Source organism: Candoia aspera, chromosome 6 (assembly GCF_035149785.1).
Source record: "Candoia aspera isolate rCanAsp1 chromosome 6, rCanAsp1.hap2, whole genome shotgun sequence".
NCBI classification, from domain to species: Eukaryota; Metazoa; Chordata; class Lepidosauria; order Squamata; family Boidae; genus Candoia; species Candoia aspera.
Window position 1 is genome coordinate 74,828,433 of NC_086158.1, and position 23,686 is coordinate 74,852,118.

The 23,686-nt window shown below is 40.8% G+C and overlaps 2 protein-coding genes across 2 annotated transcripts in view; both read left to right on the forward strand.

Annotated features, from left to right (window-relative positions):
• The window catches only part of LOC134500247 (putative lysosomal acid lipase/cholesteryl ester hydrolase), a 265,244-nt gene that overhangs the window by 29,695 nt on the left and 211,863 nt on the right, over nt 1-23,686 (forward strand). The gene's annotated exons all lie outside the window — the stretch shown is intronic.
• SLC16A12 (solute carrier family 16 member 12) overlaps nt 3,264-23,686 on the forward strand; it is a 46,867-nt gene continuing 26,444 nt past the window's right edge. Inside the window, exon 1 of the mRNA XM_063307427.1 lies at nt 3,264-3,299. The gene's annotated coding sequence lies outside the window, so the exon portion shown is untranslated. The remainder of the gene's footprint in view (nt 3,300-23,686) is intronic.

Below are 23,686 nucleotides of genomic sequence, written 5' to 3' on the forward strand. Positions count from 1 at the left end.
CGGACCAGATGGATGGGCCCGTGGCTGGATCAGTAACAGGCACAGAGCTCCACTTCGACTCAGACGCCAGCAAGGTGGAGGTGGGGTACTGGTATGGGCTGGTATTATTAAAGATGAGCTAGTTGGACCTTTTTGGGTTGAAGATGGACTAAAAATCAACTCCCAAACCTACTGCCAGTTTTTAGAAGACACTTTCTTCAAGCAGTGGTACAGGAAAAAGTCTGCCTCTTTCAAGAAGACCATGATGTTTATGCAGGACAATGCTCCATCGCATGCATCAAAGTACTCCACTGCATGGCTAGCCAGTAAAGGCCTCGAAGATGAAAGAATAATGACATGGCCCCCTTCCTCACCTGACCTAAACCCTATTGAGAACTTGTGGGCCCTTCTCAAATGGGAGATTTACGGTGAAGGAAAACAGTACACCTCTCTGAACAGTGTCTGGGAGGCTGTGGTTGCTGCTGCACAAAAAGTTGATTGTCAACAGATCAAGAAACTGACAGACTCCATGAATGGAAGGCTTATGACTGTTATTGCAAAGAAGGGTGGCTATATTGGTCACTGATTTTTTTGTTTGAAATGTCAGAAATGTTGATTTGTAAATTTTGAGTTATTATTCTCACTTTAACATTAGTGAGATGGGGGAATGTTCGTTTTTCATTTAGTTGCATAATAATTCTGCACACTAATAGTCGCCCAATAATTGTGCACACATAGATATGCTCCTAAGAAAGCCAAAACCTCACTTTTACTTTCTTAAATATTCCGGTTTGAGGTTTATTAATATTTTGGATTGACCGAGAGCACTGTAGTTGTTCAATAATGAAATTCATCCTCAAAAATACAACTTGCCTAATAATTGTGCACGCAGTGTAATTAATTGCCTAGAATCCATGTTGAAAACTACCAGAAGAAACCTAGTGTAGCAAATCTGCGTAGAGATAACTCTGCCTGACTCAAAGACAGCTGCTGGGCAGGGGGGGGTGAACACAGCAGAATTCCTACATTGTCCCCTGACCCAATGGCATGCACCAGCTTGAACTCAGAATCAGCAGGCAGCTGGATGGAACATCTGGTTAGTAATATAGAATTCCAATAAACGGATACAACTTCTCTGCCAACCTAGTTCATTAAACCCCAGAGGAACTTGGTGCGCAGAGCAGAATAGGATAAACACTCCTCAGCCAGGTTTCCGTGATATATGCCAAATAAGCATTTTCATTTAGGATCAAGTCCAGAATGAGTAACACTTTCCCAATATTGGGCAGGTATTAAAAAGCAGGATTTTTGAACTGGGAAGTCTACTATCTCCAATGCTATCATTTCCTTTCTTGGAGTGGAGCTGGAAAGAAAACACAGACACCCACCAGTGTGCTTTCTCTACTCAGTTTGGCACCATTCACTGTTACTTCTCTTCACCAACACTCATCTTTAAGATCTGAAGCTTTTTATTCCTATCCATTGTTTCCAGTCCTTCTTTTTATGAATAATTCTTATTAAAAGATTTTTTACAAAAATTTAAAAACTACATAGAAGAAGTAACATAGAAGAAATAGAAAAGTTACAAAAGGTTAAAAGAAAAAGTGAACAACAACAAAAAAGCAAGAAAAGAAAGGTATCTAAAGAAGTGACTTCCGATCTTTGCAGCAGTTACAAACATTAACAGTTACCATCTCCACCCTCCCACATTTCATGTCATAGCTCTCTTCTTCCAATAAACAAATCTTTTTAATCAATAAATCCGAAATCGGCAGTTCATTTTTATCCATTTTCAGCAAAAAGCCCATAAAGGGTTTCCAATCTTTTATAAAAGCAGTTGTAGTTCCCTCCTTAATCAAACAAGTCAATTTAGCCATTTCTGCAAACTCAGCCATCTTCACAATCCGTTCCTCCATTACTGGTGCTTCTGTAGTCCATTATTTCCAGTCCTAAGGATTATGCTGGCTTTCTATTCTAGCCACTGGTGAAGTGCCACAACTGCACAGTAAATTCCCAAGAATTCTAGGCTCAAGGTGGTCTGAAAGCTATGCTCTTTGACTTGTTGCAGTTTTAAATTGGGTGGGTCAAGAGTGTTAGCCTCAGCTGACACTAGACGTAAGTATCAAAGGCCAAGCAGTATGTTGACATTCATACCACGTTTGATTCTACAGTGCTCAGAGGCTTGGTGAGAGCAGCAGGCCAGGCACAGTACGGCCTGATGTGGTAAATTGTATTCTAGTGGGAGGAAGCAAAAAGGACAGGCACAGTGAGTACTAGTAATCTGCTCATCTAGAGTTTGCCCCACAGATTTTGAGTACTTGTGCTGCAGGTATTTAAGCGCTGGAAGGAAATCCAAATTCAATTCCCCGTAAATTTCAGTTCCGATTTTGGGCCACTGTTAGCCTAAGGGAGCTGTTGTTGTAAGAAAAAAGTGACAGCGGCCACCGTGAACACTGACTGTACTGTTATTTTATCAGGACAGGCCACATATTCCAAGCAAGAGCAGTCAGAGTAGTAAGACCTTATGGATTTTTCAGCTTCTCCTTTCAGGGTCCTTCTTATCTTCAGGGAAATAGGCGACCTACCTTGAGCAGCTGAACTTATTTTGCCTCCTGGGTAAACATACTGTGTTTAAACAACACTGAAGCAAACGTAAATATGCTCAGAGGCACTCTGTTCCTGGAAAAAAGGTCGGGCGAAGAAGAACCTGAAGCGAATTAAAGGTCTGCTGTGAACCTGCACGTTTTTGTACAGTCTTCAAAAAGCTGGTCCCTCTGCTATCAAACTTCCTACCGAGCACGACCCGCACAGCACTCAGCGCGACCTCCTTGGGCATAAATGCGCAAGCGTTTGGCAACGGCGACCCCTGAACCGTGCAACGAATCAACGTGCTTAGGATAGGTTCGGGAGTCCAAGCCGCAATTGTAAACTCAGAGTAGGACTTCGAGACGAGCTGCACCGGAGCGCAGGGCAACTTCCTCGGAGCCTCTTGCTCCCTAACGTCCTTTTCGCAACTAGGCTTTTCCCCCTCGGTCCGGACCAACGCGCATTTCTCATCCCCGCTATTCTGGAAATCCCTGCGCCCCGAATAACCCTAGCGGACAGAAGGAGGGAGGGGGGAAGGAAGGAAGGAAAGGGCCAGCCCTTCGCACTGTTACTTTGATCCCGCGACACCGCAGCTTTTTCACAGGCGCCTCCAAGGTGGAGCCTCTTCCTGAGCGCGGCTGCCTCGCCTCCTCTGCCTTCCCCAGCGCAGAGACGGCCGCGCGGGGCTGCCGAAGGCTCGGCGGAGGCGCTGCGGCTCCAGGCGCACCTCCGAGGTAGGGTGAAAGTAACGCTGAGCGCGCTGATGGGGCACTTAATAAAAGGCACGGGAAGGATTGCGCCTCTCGAGACTAGCCGTGCTTCTTCCCTTTCAGATCAGGCAGAAACTCACCAGGTGCAGCATCCCCAGCAGGTGGTCTTGGCGATGAGGGAGGAAAGGGGGCAAGCTCTGGTGGGTGGCGGGGATTGATACCCCTAACCCACTGAAGTTCAGGGTAGCCTTCCCGTGTTGGAGAAGGAGCCAGGCAAAATGATTTGTGTTGAGGGAGTTGTGGGAATGTACACAACTGGAGTTTATTCAAATCGCGGGGGAAGCAGAGGAACGACGATGTCCCGTTGCAGAAGAAGTGAAAGATCTGCCTCAGCTTGTATTCTGCCCAGTTTTTGCGGGGGTGAGTCCGGATTGAGGGATGGTAACTAAGAGTAGTTTATGAACAAGATTTTTTATGAGGAGGTGGCTTGTATTCTTACAACAGTTTGTAGCTGGTGCTACAGTGGCAAAGTTATGCCCCATCTGGATGAAACCCACAACCAAGGTTTTGAGCTGGTTAGGGTTACCAAGTCTGGTCTGCAACAATCCAGGTGACCACCAGATGCCAGCCCTGCTGTGGTAGCCCTCCTCCAAAATTTGGAGCCAGTTGGAAAAGAGGCCCCATCCAGTGTTGCTGAATTATATCTCCCAGCTGCTGGTCATGTTGGTTGAGACCACAGATTCCCTACTCAGTTTAACTTCCTCTTACATCTTTTACAAGCCCTTCACTGGGGTTGACTTCATACAATACTCTAGACTATGGGTCTCAGTGGTGTGTGACTGGGCATGCTGTGGGAATTCAGTCATTATTTTAGCTGATTGTGCTGAAACAAATCAAGCCATCATAGTTTATTTTGGGGGCACAGTAATTGTGTTTTGTTAGGCCAAGTTTAGGGTGCTGGGCTACCTAATCATACAGTAAATGTTCAGAAATAAACCCTAACCCTATAAAACTTACGTGTCTGTGTTCATAAAATTGCAGCCTAAGATAGTTGTTGTCTGTCATCACTTTTAACCAGCAGTAAATCATGTAGAATTAAGAATGAATAAAGAGTGGAGATGGTGTATCCTTGCTTCCTCCCCAAATTCACATAAGATAATATAAGATCCGAATCAAGTACTGTAGGTGTCTCAAATATGGCACTAGAGATGTGAATATGGTCAGACTAATGTAGGAGATATTTGAGCAGATTTATCCCTACTGTTACAAAACATTAAGGCCTAATGTGATCTGTTTGGCTTGTGTAATCTATGGCTTATTGATCAAACTACAGTTTAGCACTGGGTGTGAACTCAGCGTGTGCTCATTAATCTGGGAGAATGAGCCTTGTTTCTGCATTCTGCTTTCCATATTAAGCTTTTATGTTTGACCCAATAGGGGAAGGTGAAGCCTGAGTTCTAAATTTGATTGGTGGCATGGAACTTGGATAATAACAATTAATTAGTAATATATGGCATGTGATTGCACATTGTTAGTCTAGCTTCCCAAAAGCCATAGCCAAGTGAACTCTCTGCAAGCATATCTAGAAGGCACCAGGTAAGGAAAGCTGCTGTAGACATTAAGGCATAGTGCTGAAGTGCATCTTCAAAAAATAATCTCTCTTAATTAGTTCTTCTTGACTCACTTGCATCATCCATTCACACAAAAAATTGAGGTGATTAAAGAATGGGGTAAGATGGGTATACTTTTCCCATTCATGGGGGAGAGGTTGATCCTCAGGAATATGGAAGCAAGCAAAGGTTTTGTTCAAAATCTCTTCACCTGATACATATAATCTACCCACTGGTAGGACTGCTACCATTCATGCCCATCTTTCAGAGTATAGACATAGCTGCTGTGACCCTTATTTTGTTGCACCTGACAAAGGGAACCTTCAACAGTGTCATGAACTCCCACTACTGGGGTCTTGGAGCAACATCTTTAAGTTGGAAACTAGTGATACTAGTTACTTCCCTGAACTAGGGAATATGCTCTGGGATGCAAAAGGACGGATGGGTGGATGGATGATGTGTCATCAAGTTACTATCAACTCTAAGTGACCACATAGATTTTCTCCAGGAGGCTGTATCCCCAGACCGGTCCTTCACATTTTCAAACTCCTTGCTAGATTTTCTAATCTGCTTTACGCAAATATGCATTCCTGGACCTCCTTCAAGTAAGGATTTAATAAGGTTTATTTCCCAGGAAACAATTGCCTGATTGCCCTGCTTGAGTGCAGTACAGATTGGCAGCCCTTGTTTTGCAAATGATTTATTACAAATGTAAGATTTGTGTGTGTGTGTGTGCATGTGTGTGTGTGTATGAAGAATAGGGGGCAGCTTCCTGTGTTGAAGCATTATGATAGCAAACTTGTTTGTTTACAGCCAAGACTTTGTGCCTCACTCACGCTCCCCGCTGACCACCCTTTCCTTCCCCTTCAATCATTCATGTTGTCTGAGCAAACTTCAAAGAGAGAGCCAGCAGGATGGTCAGAAGGCAGGGCCACTTTTGTTTGAAGAAAGGCATGGAGAAGGAGAAATGGTTTTCTGAATGTTGTTCCACAGAGAGGAAAGTCAGGACCGGCCTGTAGGATGATCGTACGCAAGCAAAGGAGGACAGGGCTTCAGTTCCTGTTTGTAGTTTTGCCAAAAAAGGATCACTGGTAGGGACAAGTCGCAGAAGCCTGCCTGAAAAGCTGTGGGCATCAACCTTCTTCCTTAACTCATCAAAGCAAGAGGCTTCCTTTGCTCTGAATGAGAAGGCGTTTTGTGCAGAAAACAGAGCTTGGTGGTACGTTACATATTTTTAATGCAGAAAAGCCCCGGCTGCAGTTAAGGGCATCGTGAAACCGGTGATGGGAAAAGCTTTGCTTTGCAGCTGTCTCAGTGCTCAGAGGCTGTCCCCCAGATGGACAAAGAAATAACCTTTCGGAGGCCATTGTGCTTCTCATATGGTGTTTTCACATTATCAGTATAACTTCATGAAAAGAGCGACAGGACATGCCTTGCTGTAAAGTCGATGTGCCTGTCCAGCTGCATTTGTTTGGCTTGGACACAAAAGGGACACCACTCAGGGATTTTGTGTTTGATTTTTGAAATGCTTAGGCCTGACCCTTTCCTGCCTTCGAGTTGTGTTGACTAGATTACAAGACTGGATTGCTTTCTGGGAAAGCAACAGGTTCATGTATTGCATTAAACTGGGGCTTCTAGATTTGGACTGCCGAAATTGGGGCAGCAAAGAGATTTAGAAAGGGCTTGCTTGTTGTTGCCATCTAGTGGTTCTCTGGGTTTGTGCAGCCTAAATTTGCTAGCTCTGTGTTGAACCAGGAGTGGGAAACCTTTTTACAGCTGGGGCCTTAGCTTTCCATTTCTTAAATTTTGGGGGGACTCTAATAGCCTCAGAGGGTGTGAATGTTATATTCATAGTGTATTTTCCATATATTATGATTCTGTTTTTTGTTCTCTGTACATCACCTGGACAGCTTTTTGATAACGAGGGGGTATCAAAAAGTCTATATAACCATAAATAAATCAGCCTAAACTGTACTTGTTACAATTTTTTAATGGGATTAATTACTCAGAAAAAAGCACAAGCAGAATTATCCTAAAATGTTTCAGGAGAGAACTTGAGTGACTTTGCTGGCACGAAGACTTTTACCATAGTGATTTGATTGGAATAACAAGCAGGCCAGCGTGGATCACCTTTTGCTCAGTATCTCTTCCCCGCGGAGTCAATGAAGGAACACTTCCTTTAATGTTGGCAAATTACTGAGACAACAATGAAATTAATGAAGCATGGCAAGATTAAAGAGCTGCTCTAAAAGTCATTTTGCCTTCATTATAAGTAAACCACGGATTATATACTAGGCATCCATTCTTTAAATTTATTTTGTGAAAATAAGTCCCTGCTTTGCAATATTTGCATCCATAATTATTTTACAATGAACTTACTTGGCAAAACTAATGATGGATGATGGTTTGATCCTGTTATTTAGAGACCGCTCTGTTCTAAATTCATAACCTTTATAAAAGGTGTGTATTTTTAAATGCATGTGTTTGTGACACATCCACACACCCATGTATGTTTAGACAGTTACATGAGGCCTTGGAAGAGTGAGTTTTTTTTTTTTTTATGATTATCTCCCCCCCGTATTTTGGAAACACTTCTGGAAATCAACTCTGAAATATTTTCATTTCTGGAATAAAACAAACACTTTTTAAGAGTAGGCTTGATTAAGGCAGTAGAGTGCCATGGATTCCACTGAGATGAAGTGTCTTGGAAAGCATGCAGTGCCAACGCAGGGCCTGCTTGCGGTTTATTAAAGCAGCCATGTCTTTTTCCAGGATGAGATGACAGCTGCTAGGAGGCTTTCATTCCAACCATGCAGTTCTGAAAGCAACTGCTTTCATAAGTCACAGACTGGGGCTGTGTTCATCCCCTCGCTTGTTCCAGAATACGCTCTGTGAAAATGTGACGTAAGACAACTTACAACAAAAAGTGGCTGTTTCTATATATAGGTGTCCAGGAAAGGGATTTGCAAACACTGTCTGTGTTGATGCTCTGGATGCAGCCTAGTCAACTTGTCTTGTAATTCCTTCCTAGTTTCAGAGCTTGATAAAGAAAACAGGGAGTTCTTTCTCTTTGTTCTTTCAGGGAGAATTCTCCTTGTATCACTTAGAAGTTCTGTCCTTTCAGGGGTGTGTTTCTGCTTTCTCTTCTTTAACTCAAACAAGGTTGGACCCAGAATTTACAGAGAGGACCTTTGTACAGAAAGACTCAAGTTTGAAACAGCTGTCTAGCAGGATGAGGGGTCTCCAGAACTATAAATCAGGTTTCGTTGGATATAGCGGTGTTTCCCAACCGCGGCAACTTTAAGATGTATGGAGTTCAACTCCCAGAATTCCCCAGCCAACACTGGGATATAGGGTAGCATTAAGTTGTACAAGTGACTCTCCTAAAGCTTGCTAGCACACTTATTTGGGCATTTCCCACTTTTGGAAATATGATGCCTGCTGTTAAAGTCAAAACTGTTGTGCAATTGCCCAATTGGCAATTGCACAAAAACAGAAGAACTTTCTAGTTGTACATGTCATAAATACTGTGAATCATCTTTAAAAAAAAAAAAAGTTAATGAATAGGAAACCCCTGCTTCTTTGCTGCTTATTTTTCCAAGCTCTGGCCTCTATACATGGAAGCGTGTAGAAATGCTAAACAGAAAGCAGGCTTCAACTACAAGTATTTTTTTAATATTATGATTGCACATTGCTGTAGTCATGAGATGATGGAAAGAATCCAGGGAGTCATGTTCTTGTTTTATTAAATAAATAATGGAACAAAGCTAACTGCATTGACCTTAAATGACTTTGCCTCAATTTTTGCTTTACTGCTGAGTGTCTTCCAAACACCCTGCCTTGATTAGTTTCTGGAAACAGATTAGGAAGCAGCACTATTTGCTTGTGTCCTGCTTTAACTTCTGTACTATGGAAGCAGTGTGTGTGTGTGTGTGTGTGTGTGAACTAAGAGGTTCCTGTATCATGGTTAATTACAGCTTAGCATCCTTAGGCTTTGTTTTGGCCATCCAGTTTACTGATAGTATCTCAATGAACCTTGAGGCAAGCCATTATTTATTTAATTATTGTTTTATCCTTGTTTGCATTTTCAGTGTTGTTTATATAGGATATAAAACAATTTTTTTTCATCTTCGGTGTATACTCATAAAGAATTACCCATGTCTTTTTCCATATGGGAAATGAGGCTATAGTAGTAAGGCTAAACCCATATGTGAAAGGGTTGGGGGTTAGGTTTCAAACCTCTGGTCCCAGAAATCCTCTTGGGTTTGGCCCATCTTTCTGCCTTGGTGTGCAGCACCTTGGTAATTTATGGTTGCAACCACCCTGTTTGCTCAGGGAATGCCCTTACGTGGCACTGTCCGCTTACTCCCAACATGTGGGACAGATAGGGAGTCCATGTCCTGTACACTTTCTTACCAGTAAACTGAGAATGATGATGATAAGGATGATAATTAACACGGAGAATGAACTCTGTCATGCCAACTTCTGCCCCCGTAGCTTTGACTGAAATGCTGTGATTGAAGAGCTGGAACAAAAGGACAAAAGGACAATTTAAAAATCAACTTTTTGAAAAATTAAAGGCAATAAAAGGGTAAATGTAAAACTTATTTTGAGCTTTTCTACCTAAAAGTTGCAATGCAAGTCAGTTATAAGGGAATGAAATAAGGCATTTAAGTGTAACTGAATCACAGCCTTTTAAAAGAAATCTACAAAAGAGAAGTAGTCATAGATCTGTAAGGGTGGGATCTGCTGCCCAAAGATCACAAGACCTTAGTTTAATATTTGTTGTATTACATACAGAGACTAGAGGCATAGATACAAAAACCACAGAGACAGAGGGCTATCAACTAGTGGACACACATTCCAATACTGCAAAGCATGAAATCCGGAGAAAGAGTTCTAGCTGAACTTGCCTACTTCAGTTTACTCAAACAATGATTTGAATCCAAAGTCCCTTCTGGTTAACGTTACCTTGACTTGCTTGTAGCTTTTCTGGAATGTCCCAGCTTGCTTTTGAGGCTCAGAGAAAAGCTCTGCTTATCCTGAGCATTTTCTTGGTGTTCTTTTATTCCTCCTTCTCTAAGGCTTGGATTTAAAAATGACATTTTTTTTTCCTCTAGAGGGAGAAAAGGCTGGGTGACACATGTGCTCAGGTTGTGCCTCAGACAGAAAGTTCCTGCTTGGGGCAGAGGAATGAGACAGGGATGTTGACTCAAATCGCTATCAATCTTCTGATGGCCGAATGGCATCTTAACAGAGGCTTTTCAGATGAGATTGAGATGAAATGATTGGGATCTCAGCTGTAATATAGTGGGATGCTCCTGGTCCAGGACTCCAGTCCCTCCACTTCCCTTTGGCTGTGGTTTTTAATTTCCCAAACAACTAGTCAGTGGTCTTCAACCAGTGATCATGTCCCATCCTCATTTCTTTTTGGGGCCTATTTTTACTTTTCTGCAAACATTTGAGTTCCCCCAAAGCTTTTGATCACCCTCTTGTTCATGGATTGTACTTTTGACTCCATAAGCCACAGTGTAGGCGGTCATGGCCTGAGGCTACATTCATGAAACACACAGATGAAACACACAAAACACAGAGTGATGCTTCTTAACCACAAGTTATTGAATAATCAACAGCTGGTTTGGGATATGCGAAAATACCATGGACTGCCAGAAGAACAAACAAATCAGTTTTAGAAGAAATACAACCAAAATGTTCCCTAGAGGCGAAGATAACTAGGCTTGGACTCTCATACTTTGGGCACATCGTCAGGAAAGGCCGATTGCTTGAAAAGGACATCATGTTTGGTAAAGTTGAGGGCCAGCGGAAAAAAGGAAGACCCTCAGTGTGATGGATTGATACAATTACCGCAACAATGGATGCAAACATTGGAACAGTCAGGCATATGGCGCAAGACCGAACAGCATTTCGTTCTGTTATACATAGGGTCGCCATGAGTTGTAAACAACTCGATGGCAACTAACGACAACAACCCTAATTGTGCCTTAGGGCTTGTATGACCAAGTACTGTAGTTGAGGATCAACAAAATGGTCCTAAGCTTCAGTGTTCCTAGAATGTATCTAGTAACATCTCCTCCTGTCTTGATCTGCCCATCCCAACAGTTCAAGAGGGTCAACCCCTTCCAGGTCCTGTCCATACAAGTTTGCCATCTGATGGAACCTCAGAAGCAGGCATTTTCTCCACTCCTATTGTAGAATTCCCTCCCCACTGAGATCCAGTCTTTTCTTTCCCTCCTGGGTTTCAGCAGAGCAGTTAATCCCTGGTTGTTCCATCTAGCATGGGAGGAAGGCATATTGCAAGTGGGAGTTGGAAACTGGCAAGTGCTTACTTCGTATTTTTTGTTTATTATTTTGAAGTTGTCCATTTTGTTTATGTCATGGGTTGGTTTATTATTTTTGAGGCAGCAGGGTAATGCTGGTCTTGATTGTTAGCCAGCCAGAACCTTTGGGAATGAGCAGCATATAAATAAAGTAAATAAATATCCTCAGCAAGGTTTCAGCCATAGCAAGAACTTCTTTTCCACTGCCATACTGCAATTCATTTTTTAAATGAAAGATTCTAAATTACTAGTGGAAACTGACATTGGTGTCCTCTCTCCATCAGCACATCTTCATGCTGAGCAATATTGTGTCCTTCAAGTGCAAAACATGTTTGTTCAGTATTGCATTGATGGGGCTGCAAAAATCCCATCGACAACTAGATGTCAGCAAAGAGTTAACACTACTTGCTGCCATCTAGTGGCTTTCTGGGTTTCTTCAATCTAGATCTGATAGCCTGAGTATTGCATTTTGGTCCAGCAAAGTAGAGGCATTAACCAATCCTGGCTAATATTGAAAGCTAAACAGGGTTGGTGTCAGTGATTACTTGGCATGGGGGACAATCAGGAAATAGTAGGGCTGGACATTAGGCTGGAAGAAACATCCTGGAAGAAGTCAAGGCAGATCGCTTCCATGCTGATGCCAAGAAAATTGCACAAACTTCACAAAATCACCAGGAGACAAACTTGTCTCATTCAATATTTTTGCTATATGTAGGAATGTAGCTCTGAAGAGTTAAAGAATTGCATTGCAGCATCCCTTACAATGCTGCACAGGACATGCTACTGCCTCTGAAGTGTGATGCCAGGAGTGCTGGAAGTTTATGAAACTATTGTAATTTAGCAGTTGTTCTGAGATGGTGATAAAGCACTTTCTGAGATGAAGGTAAAGATCAACCTGCTAGGTTAGTGTCTGCGTGTAAACATCAACTATTGAGTAGGTGGACATTATTCCTGATGACTTTGAAATAAGAATGCAAAGACAGGCATAATGATCTGTAAGAAACACTCCAAAATACACGATCAGCTAATACTTTTAAGACCAACCAATATAAGATAGGGAACAAACTTAAGTTCTCCAGAGCTTTCACCTGGCTGGATATAAGCTTTATATAGACTGGCTGTGGTTGGACATAACTCAGAGCTATAGCTTGTTTTAACTATTGTTTGTTGGGTTCACTCACTGTGCTATACCAGAACCAAATAAACCGCATCATGGCTTAGCATCATATGCAAACCCAGTCACTCTGTTGCTTCAACATAAAGCTAGCTTCCTTCTTTCTCTTCTTCCTCCTTTAACTGAAGCTTAACATCTGACTTGATGGTGAGTTCAGAAGAACTTGATGCTTTGCTTGTCACCTTTAGCAATGACAGTGAAAGCATTACCCAAAAAAGGTTTTTGGAGCTCTTGAAATTAGAAATGGTAGCTTTCCAATATTTTATTGCCCTCCTTGTTTTCATCCAAATTTTATGGCTTAGCACAATATTTGTTATCATTGTAGGACAATTTGAGTGATCTGTCTTGTCTCGTCTTCATGGAAAGAGCCATGGTCAGAAGCTTGTTGGTCTCCATCATATCAGAAAAGGGCTGGCATGTTTAGGCAACTTTTGAAAAAAGTGCATCAAAGTGGGATTACTGCAGACCAGGAGTTATGTGGCAGACAGGATTTTGGAGGTTTACTAGCATTAGTCTTTCTCTCATGTTAGATCTCTTTCTCCACCCCCAAATCCCTAACTTCTTATTTGTGTTTTAACATAACACAAATTACTTGAAAGTTTAACACACATTATTTGTTTTTTGAACATCATTTGTTTTGGTTTTTTATGTATTTGTCACTTTTAGTGTTCAGTGTGAACAGAAAGGAGACAGGTAAATGGAGTACTGAAAAAAATTAACCGCACAGTAATATTTTCCTGGGAACTGCATTATGGGCACATATGCTAAGTGCATTCAAAGAGGTACTTTCCCAATATTTCAGCTTTACTCAGTGTCCATGTTTCTCCAGTGTCTTTCACACTCTTGCCATTTTCTAAATTAAAACTGGAAACACACTTTAAATGCAAAGGAATAAAATATTCAAATCATATTGAACCGATTTTGACAAAATGTGTTTTTGACTTTTCAGCATAACTAAATTTTCTGTATGATGAGCAATATTTGATGATAAAAAGGGAAATATTCTCATGTATTATTAAGGGCAATAATTGGCACACTTATTAGTTAGATTAAGAAAATACTTTGGTCACTTTATGCGAAGATCTAGCTATCTGGAGAAGACTCTAATGCTGGGAAAGGTGGAAGGAAAGCGAAGAAGAGGATGACCAGCAGCCAGGTGGGTGGATTCAGTAACAAATGATGATGGGTGCCATCATGGAAAAGTCTATCTATGTGGTCTCTAAGAGTTGACACTGAATTGATGGCACATATCAATTAAAAATATATACATTAAAGTCACTACTTAAAAACTACAGTTACTAGTACTAAATTATACTTGAAGATAACAGAATTTTAATGAACCTTTTTTTAAAAAAAAGTACTGAGAAACATCGCATGACAGGCTGAAAAAAATGAAACTCAGAATAATTACACATAAAATACACAACAAATACTTATCGTTACCCAGCTAAAATAAATTTTTCATACGCAAAACAGAATTTGGAGTGGGGATCAGAGATAGGGGTGAGGATGGCAATGAAATTACTTGGATGAAGTTTGAATTTTTCAAGGTAACCTGAGATGTAAATTTGAGAAGACAATAAAGCTGTACATGCAGCAAGGATTTGCATCCTAAAGAACATTCTGTATCCTTGAATGACTTTTTGTAAACCTATAGTGGATGATGCAAACATTTGTTTGCTTTTCTTGCAGAACTGTATATGTCTGTTCTGGGCAAGCTCTCCTGAGTTCAGTGGGACTAATTTCCAGGGAAGTCTTCTTTCCCAGAGTGATGCCTTCCAGATGAGCTGACTATCACCCTTAGTGTCCTCAGATAGCATGGCTGAAGAGGGCTAGTATGTAAGATGTCAATTTCTTTGAAGTAAGTAACAACCTACATTTGAATTTGGAAGCTAGCATATAGGAAATAATTTGGAGGTGGATTGGAAAAGATCTTCCAATGAAGGGTCCCTTTATTTACAGTGTAATAGTTCAGTGAGTCAACTGGACAACAAATGGGATAAAGAACCATGTTCTTAGTATACTGTTAGCAACTTCCAATTCTATTTGATTTCCTATTTCATTTATTGTTTGATGCATTTGTAGTACATTTTAGAAGTTGTCACTGAACTTGAGCTTGAATATTTAGCTGTGATTTCAGTAGATAATGGGGTGGCTAATTTGCTTATTAGTTGTATTTTATTTTGGTGGCTGCATTATATTAAAAGGAAATAATTGTACTAATTATTACATTGAAGTGATAGATAGCTTCTGCCTTTTAGGATCTACCATCAACAGTAAAGGAATAAGCAATCAATGAATATGCTACAGACTAGCCCTTGGTAGAGTAGCCATGAAACCCTTGGAAAAACTATTCAGATGCTAAGATGTGTCTGTACCTACAAAGATTAGAATAATGCAGGCAATGTTACTTCCTGTGACACTTTATGGAAGTGATAGTTGGACTTTGAAGAAGCAGGATAGAAAGAGTAATGACGCTTTTGAACTTCGGTGTTGAAGAAGACTCCTGAGAATACCATGGACAGTGATGAAAACAAACAAATGGATCATTGAACAAATCAACCCAAAGTTCTCATTCAGGGCACAAATGACCAGGCTCAAATTATCCTACTTATGCAAAGACCAAATTATCCTAGACACATTATGCAAAGACCTAGCTCTATAGAGAAGTCTCTAATGCTGGGAAAGGTGGAAGGAAAGAGAAGAAGAGGAGGATCAGCAGGAAGGTGGATAGACTCAGTTACAGTTACTTGAAAACCAAGGTCATGGTTTCTGCCAAGCACCCTAAGGCACATCTCTGATGGCTAAACAATCATTTAATATAGCAAGGAAGACCTTTAAATATCTGGGGGTTGTTTTCCATGCCATAGGTAACCGCAAATTCCACACTGATTATGTCAACCTGCATGCACAAAAAACAGTGTCAGCTTTACAATCTTTCTATTTCTCCTGAAGAACTCAGCATATACAGTACTTGCAGTGATTAATGTTTTCTCAGGTAAGATCGGAGCTCAGCTCTTGTTTGGAGTTTATTTGGGCCCCTACGGGTAATTTCTTTCTCTTGAAAGAGTTCAATCCAGGTTTTTAAGATCTATTTTTCAAGTACCTCGCTGTGTTCCCAACCTGGGCTTCGCTGTGAAGCTGGCCTACTTAAAATAGAAACATCTGCTTGGATTTACACTTTTTCTCACTGGCTTAAGCCTTATTTTTTTCCAGTTGGCTTGGCCCATTTGATTATGACCGATATAGTAGCTTTCGGTCTTCTTGGTGCCAGGCAATCGATGCCAAACTGCAGTTAAATGGCTTTTCATGGGCAGCCATCACCCTGATGCGCTACGAACACGCACTAGCTGATCTCAAACAATGGGCCATCGATTTAGAGCTGCAAGCAGATTTATCAGTTCTACCTAAAAATGTTTTTTTTTTGCCATTCTGCACATCTTCTCCAAGTAGCCAGATACATAACGCATAATGATTCCGAAATTTAGAAGGGCTTTATCTTTGGCTAGATTGAATGCCCTACAAACAGCTGTTATTGAAGGAAGATACCAAAACATCCCTTTTGAACAAAGACTGTGCCCGTGTGGTAGAGGAATAACTGAAACGATGGAACACATCATTCTGTATTGTCCTCTCTATGGAGATGCTTGCCAGTTTGGTCTAGTGGCTCAGGAGGTGGGCTAGAAACCAGGAGGCTGTGAATTCTAGTTTTGCCTTTGGCATGAAAGCTGGCTGGGTGACCTTGGGCCAGTCACACACACTCGGCCCAACTTACCTCACAAGGCTGTTGTGGGGAAAAGAGGAGGAGGAAGGAGTATGAGGTATATTCACCCCCTGAGTTATTTATAAAAATAATGTGGGGTAAAAAATAAATAATCTCCATTCTTTACTAAACATCCTGGTCATTTGGATTCATTTTATCTTAAGTTGTTACTATCAGACCAATCTGATTTTATTTCACTGACCGCAGCTAAGAATTGTTCTATAGTTCATTTAGTACGCTACAGTATCTCTTCTAATTTTTCTTAGATTTTTTAGAATTTTAAGTGTTTTCCTTTTGTTCTAATTAGATGTGAAGCTTTATCATCTGGTCTATGACTGAATACAAATTGATTTGACTTGACTCAGTTACAGTGCTGACAAGTGTACCATTGGAAGACCTGAAGGACCAGGTTAGGGACAGATTGTCATGGAGAAAATCTATGTATGTGGTTGTTAAGCTTCGACACCAACTTTATGGCACATAATCAATCAATCAATCAATCAATCAGTTGTACAAATCTCCTTTGATCTTTTTCCTAATTTTTAATTATCTTCTTTGCCAAATAGAAAGAGGAGAGCTAATCTATCCACAGTTGCCAAGTTGTATAAAAATGATTTATAATAATTATAAACAACCGATGTAGCAACATAGAATGTAATATAGGCACAATAAGAGAGGTGTGCTAGTAGTTCTAATTGGTTTATTATCTACCTACAGCTCTCAGGTTATCTAAGGAACTCTTTCATGGGAGGAGTTTAATGTGTAACAGGAGGTAACAAGCCTAAGAATGTATTTGCACTGCCTGTGATTTCTTTTAACCAGAGATATTTGCCCCTCCTTTTTTGACTTTCAACCATTGTTTAGTCATTAGACCTACTCAGGATTCTCAACATGGAATTTCCTCATCACTGATCAAACTTAATATATCTGTCCAAATGAAGCTGCTGGCGTAGACCTGCCTGTTTTAATCCAATTTTCAATGGGAGGATTTCATACAGGTGTGCCATTCATGCACACAGCACAGGTACAATAATCAGTGTTAGGCTCGTGTGGTCTCATATAATCTGAATCATCCAGCGCATGTGCCCACAAATGCCTGTGCAAGTCGGTATTTTGGAACAGTTGAATAAGTTCTTGAAACAGGATATTTGGAGCCCTGCTTAAGTCACAAGTGAGGATCATGTTACCCCGTTATTGCAGGGACGGATGCTGCAGCTCTGTTTGGTTCCCAAGCTGGATTTATTTTTCCAAAAGTCAGCTGAATGAACAGAAACAGAAGGCCCTTAGCCTTGTACTGGCCTGGGACCCGTTCTTCTGCTACTTTTCTTCACTCCCCAGCATTGCAGGTGGGTAGGAAGCAGCCGGAGATCAGGAATATGAAAGATTCCAGTTCCCAGCATTCTTAGGAGAAAGTTGTCCTAATGTATAAAATCGATAGCTTAATACTTCTTTTGAGCCTGAGAGTGTTTCAGGTTACATGAAAATCATGATGTGCAATTAGTTCATGAATCAGATTAAAATGTGCCAGGAATCCTGAAGCAGTGTAGCACACCCTTGCTTGCCTTGTATTGTAAGTTTATTATTGGCAGCTGTTGGCCATAAAGTTGATATACCCCCAAACAAACATAGTTGAGAATTCAGACTTGTAAGTAAAACAGAAGGAAAACAAGGAGGCTTCACCATTCTTTTGATCTTGTGGTTCTTCCCTGTCCTGCCTTCTAGGAAAAGGAGAAATGACAACAGTATTTAACACAGAAAAACTGAACTCTGGTTTAATGCTGTTGGAATGAATCTGGATGAACTTTGGGATTGAAAGCATTGAGTTCTCTTTGCAACTTCTTTCTTGTGGGGTCCTTCCCCTAACAAAGGCTGGGTTCATGCCCTGACCTAAGCCAGAGTTTTTAAAAACATGCTAATATGACTAGGTCATGCTTGAGTGACTTTACATACTAAGAAGTAAATCATGGGTTATATTAAGCCAACAAGAAAGAAACCACACTATGACTGAATGCAATGTGTCTGTCAGCCCAAAATGTGATTAGTGCAACAAACCAATTTCAGATGATGGTTGTACCTTGCTTATTTTACAAAACCCCAGTTGACATAGTTCTTGGGAGAAACCATAGTTCATTGAGCAGAGAAGCAAAAGCTTCTCGTAGATAATCCTGGAAGAGAAGAGACGGTGCAGCATACAAGCATGTCTCATGCACATAGTATTAAACCAGAGTTTAGAGTTAGAGTTACATGTGAACCAGGCCAATGTACTGATCTTTTCCATCTCATGGAAGAGAAGAAAATATATGCTGGGTAACCTGTGATCCTCAGGATGTTGGTGAACTAAAACTCCTAGCTTCTTCACTATTAACATGCTGGCTGGGGTTGCTGGGAATGGTAGCCAGAAACAGCTGGAGAGTCACAGATCCATGCTTTTCTTCCCACACATCCTTATTTTCCCTCTAGCATTGAAATGATGGACCAGCTGTTTATCCTCAGTAGAATCAATTAGACTCTGTCTTCCATTTGCTTTCAAATTAATTGCTTGTAGCATTGGAACTATTGAAATAACAGGGGAAATTGGGGATAACAATAATTAATGAGCAGGGGAAATTGGGATAATAGTAATGGACAGTTTCAATCATCTTCATATAGACTGGGGAAAAGTATGATCTGGACATGGCAAAGGGACCACATTTCTAGATGTTCTTAGAGCCACAGCAGCTAGCAAGGGAGCCAAAAAGAAAGGGCACAGCCCTGCACTTATTCCTAAATATGTTCAGGATCAAATGATTTCTGATCTGTTGGAAGCAGTGACCCTGCTACTAACATCCATATAAGCGGGTGATTGCCAAAATAGTCCACGTTTGACTTCAGAAGTGTGACCTTTCAAAAGGGTTGTTAAAAAAGGAAGTTAGTTAAAAGGCAGGGTCAGTTTTTTTCAGAATGCTTAAAAATCATAAAAACTCACCTGGAATGTACAGTAGTGCCATGAAAGCCACAGCATGCTAGAGTGGCTAATGAGCAAAACCAGATGCCCAGAGGCAAGACCACTGCTTTCAAAAAATGGAAGTCCTGATTTTAAGAAGGCAAATAAAAAGGAACGTGGCCACTGCTTGCCCCTAACTCCAGATCCTTTTTAAATATGTTAAAAAGCACAGGAACCAAACACTGATCTTTAGTAATGTGCTAGCCATTGGCTGAAAATATGCAAGAATTTCCTAAAAGTTGCCCCTCCCCAAGAAGAAAAGGACTTGGAACATCATGTGCCTAAGAATATTAAGATGAACAACAAAACCTTCTTTAAAAATAATCAAAGCAAGAAATGGTGAGCGAGACCTTTGGTAGTTGTGCAACCAGAGCGTCGAAGGTGTGTAAAAGGAGGAGAGGGAAATTGCAAAGAAATGTCATCAATTGGTTCTTTCTTCCCTGCACAGTTGTAAGGCAGATGGCTGAGCTAGAGCTGGACTTTTCAGGTGTAATGGAATGTGAGAATGACCTTGGAAGATAGGGGAAAGAGATGCTGCTTAGGAAGCAATTTGATGAAAAAGGGAGGATCCGCAACTGAGTAATGGGCAGAGAAAGTAACTTAGAAAGAATCCACCCTAACTGGTTAGGCAGTAAATAGGGAGAGCGGGAGATTTGTACTTTCAGACTTGCAAGATTCTGTTAATGTAGCCTAACAATAAAGTAGAAGTAGCTCATCTGGTTGTGTTTCCTGTCCGGTTTACCTGGGAGGGATGACATCAGGAGAGGAAGTGGATGCACTGAGATACCAAAGAGCAGCCTGAAGATGGGTAAAATTTTGTCACCCATTATTTTGGAGGGAAGTCAAGTGATAGGCAGTTAATAGAGACCATTGAGGCAGGCTGGAGATCAGCAATGGGGACAAATTTCATGCTGGGGTGGTTTCCTGCCAGCTTGAGGTTGGGTGGAAAGCACTTCAACCTGCCTGCAGGGAAAGGCTCACCATAACTGAGGTTTGAATGCCAGCATGCCTTCTCTGCTGTAGCTCCCGCCCTTTGGAACATCCTTCCCCCAGAGGTGAGACAAGCCCCCTCGCTCCTGGACTTCCACGAAAGATTAAAGACCTGGTTTTGTAGGCAGGCTTGGAATGGGAGGGCAAATAATTACACCTGGGGATGGCTAGCGCCATGAAGTGATCCGGAGGGACCTACCACACTGAAGGTCTGATTAAGATCTCTTCCACATGTAGATTTTATTATATTTATATTTTTATTGTATTTTTATGGTTTTATATTTTAATTTTGTTTTATTGTAAGCTGCCCAGAGTCCCCCCGTTGGGGAGAGATGGGTGGTGAATAAATTTATAAATAAATAATAAACAAAATTCAGTGTACACAGAGAGATATGAGCTACCTCTGTGAAAAGAGCCACTCTTTCCTCCACTTTATGTAACATCTGAGATCCCTCTGTGCTAAAAATTGCAGCCGTGGAGTGTCTTCACCTCTTCTCAAGGGACAAAAGCCCTGGTCCTTTTGGAGAACCATTGCCATCCTTCACATGACACGTCTTGGTCCATGACTCTGAAATTGGCACAGCCCTTGAGAACACTGGAAGTTAGATGGCAATTGATTTAATTATACCATGTGCTACTCGAGTACATTTGCTTTTGATTGAAAGGATTAGGCAGATTATTAGACCATAGAAAGTGTGATTAGCCAAGAGGCTCAAGTGACATGCATATCCTGAGAGCAGACCGTCTCCAGTAATAAACTTTTCATCAGCTTAGCCTCCCTCACCAAGATGATTTATGAAGCTAATCTGGCATCGTTTTTCACATATAAATACATGTAAACTGTGAAGCACCCTAAAGTGAGTGTGTGATAATGGATTATTGTCATCTTGACTTGTCATTTTGCAAGCTCTGAAGTATGGTGAAGCTTCCTTGGTGCCAACTGGGGCTGTCAGAATCTGCTGGTCAGAATCTGGTATTTGCAAGATGGGGAGAAGTTGATTGACCTGTTTAAGCTGCATTCTGTATTATAGGAAGTACAAAGGATAAAGACTCTGTAAATTAGGAGACTGTAAGCATAAAGGGTTCTTGAATTTTTCTGTAGCTTAAAAGAATTGTAAAATTAATAGTCCTATACAATTGGCGGGGGGAGATGTTTAGTTTTAAAATCAGTAAAAACAATGCTGTACTGGAATACTGCCCTAACCTGGAATATGAAATAAGATTTTATTTTATTTTTTACTGATCCTGCACATCCCTGGCTTCTAGCTGTATAACTATCAACTGTTAATTACATAACAAAGAAATAAGGTGGGGCAGTGAATGGGATGGCAACTTTGTAAATTATAACGTGACAGGAAGATTTTGGAGCTTTCAGCCTTTAAGCTTCTACTGCTGATAATGGAGCGGATATTACATCTTAGATGTGAACATGACTTCCACAAATTTCAGGAAATATGGTCTGGATCCAAGGAAGTGTCTTGAACAGAGCCTTTCCAAGTCTAGTTTTATGCTTGTGGTTTTTTAAAAAAAATGTATTTAGTTAAAAATGATCCCATCCCTATAAAGATTCTGGCTTCCTGTAGAGTAGTTAACCCATACCTCTCTATCTCAATTCTTCTAATCCAGTTTAGGCCATCCCACAGCAGTAATTTGAAGAGGAATTGAAAATTCACTTTGCTTTCCACTCCTTTGTAAATCTTAGGTGCACAGGACTATTTGACAAGAGAAGCAAAAGATTAAAGACCCTTGCCTTCCATATCCCTCCCTTCCTATTCTTTCTCATTATTAAAGTCAGTTAGAATCCTGATCCATATTGGGTCTCCTGTGTTTAAGGTATAAAAAGAACAGATGCAGATGCATGCTGGGTAACAAAATGCTGGTAAGCAGTTGGTGTTCTCCAGATATTTTAGATGACAACTTTGACAATCTCTTGCCATTACTCTTGTCAGCTGGAGCTAAGAGAGAGAGACTTGAGTAGCTAAGATAGAGGGACTTAAGTATTACAAGATACTGTAAGGTAAGATATGATATCCAGTAAATGCTAGGCTGCCTAATTGTCAATTAAGACAATGCCTACCTTGGCTTTAACTTGGGCTTTTGATGAGCAGCTTCTTGTGTTCCATGAGAAATCTCTTTTAGAAACGAGAGGACATTTGAAATGTGATATTGCATGGAATCTACCATTTGAAAGAAAACCAAGTCAAACATTCTGTGGGATGTGCCCATTTTTTTTAAAGAAATGCCTAAGTAACTACTTGGATTTTGACCCAAAACATTTCTGAAGACTTCAGTAGGGCTGAAGTACTCATAAAGTCATTCCTAGATTGGATTTTTGCAGTGATCCCTTTAAGTGGACATTCTTTCTAAACTTGAGCTGATAATTTCCGAAAGAAAGCTTGTACTTACCTGTTTTTAGGTTCTGAGATGCATTTGTGTAAAATAACTTCTGGGTATGATAACCTCAAGTTCTAGAGTACAGGGACACAAATCTTTGCAATGTGCCCTTTGGTATATCATGCTTTCAATGTCCCTGTGCCCACCCCACCCCTGGGGCTCTTGGACCTCTAAAACAGGCAGGACAAAATATGGGCTCCATTTTTGCAACCCTCCAAAAGATCATGTTGCCAAAATCCAAGTGACAAAACATAAACATTTAAAATGTAGCAATCATTCTACAGAAATGGTTGATTTGTTGATTGTTTCATTTGTTCCATGTCAAGCAAAGTTCTGCATTTCTGCCCTTCAGGAAGCAGTTAAAAATCACAGATACCACCTAGAAAAATGTTTCCATTATAGCTATTCTTTTTGTTTTGCAACTGCCCTGAGCTAATACACAGATTATCCCTACTTTTGTTTGCATTGCTCATCTTGTTAACTGATACTAAAGGGAAATATTTGATTTAAAGCTTAAGGTGTCTCCTTTCACTGGGCTCACTGCAGTGGGATCTCCAAATGACCAGAGGACCTAGCACTTGCAGTGTATTAATATAAGATTGATACATTTTTAGAGTTTGGTGCAGTAGTTAAGGCACCAGGCTAGAAACCGGGAGACTGGGAGTTCTAGTCCCGCCTTAGGCACAAAGCCAGCTGGGTGACCTTGGGCCAGTCACTTTCTCTCAGCCCTAGAAAGGAGGCCATGGCAAACCACTTCTGAAAAATCTTGCCAAGAAAACTGCAGGGACTTGTCCAGGCAGTCTCTGAGAATCGGACACGTTTAACAGATTAAAAAAATTTTTTTTTAAGGCTTCTATAGAATGGCACCAACTTCTTCAGATGCATGAAAGGTAATACTAAATTCCTGATGTATATGGTTGATGAGTGCATTGTAAACACTGAGCTCAAAGGAAAATGAAATGCAGAAAGGACAGTCATCTTTCCCTTATGAGTCATAGCCATTCAGAAAATACTTGATGGGTGCCAAGGCAAACATGTGTGCACTAGTGAGTTGACTAACACACACAGAGAGAGAAAAAACAAAAGTGAGGTTTTTAAAGATTTTTTTATCCCACCTTTATTATTTTTATAAATAACTCAAGGTAGCGAACATACCTAA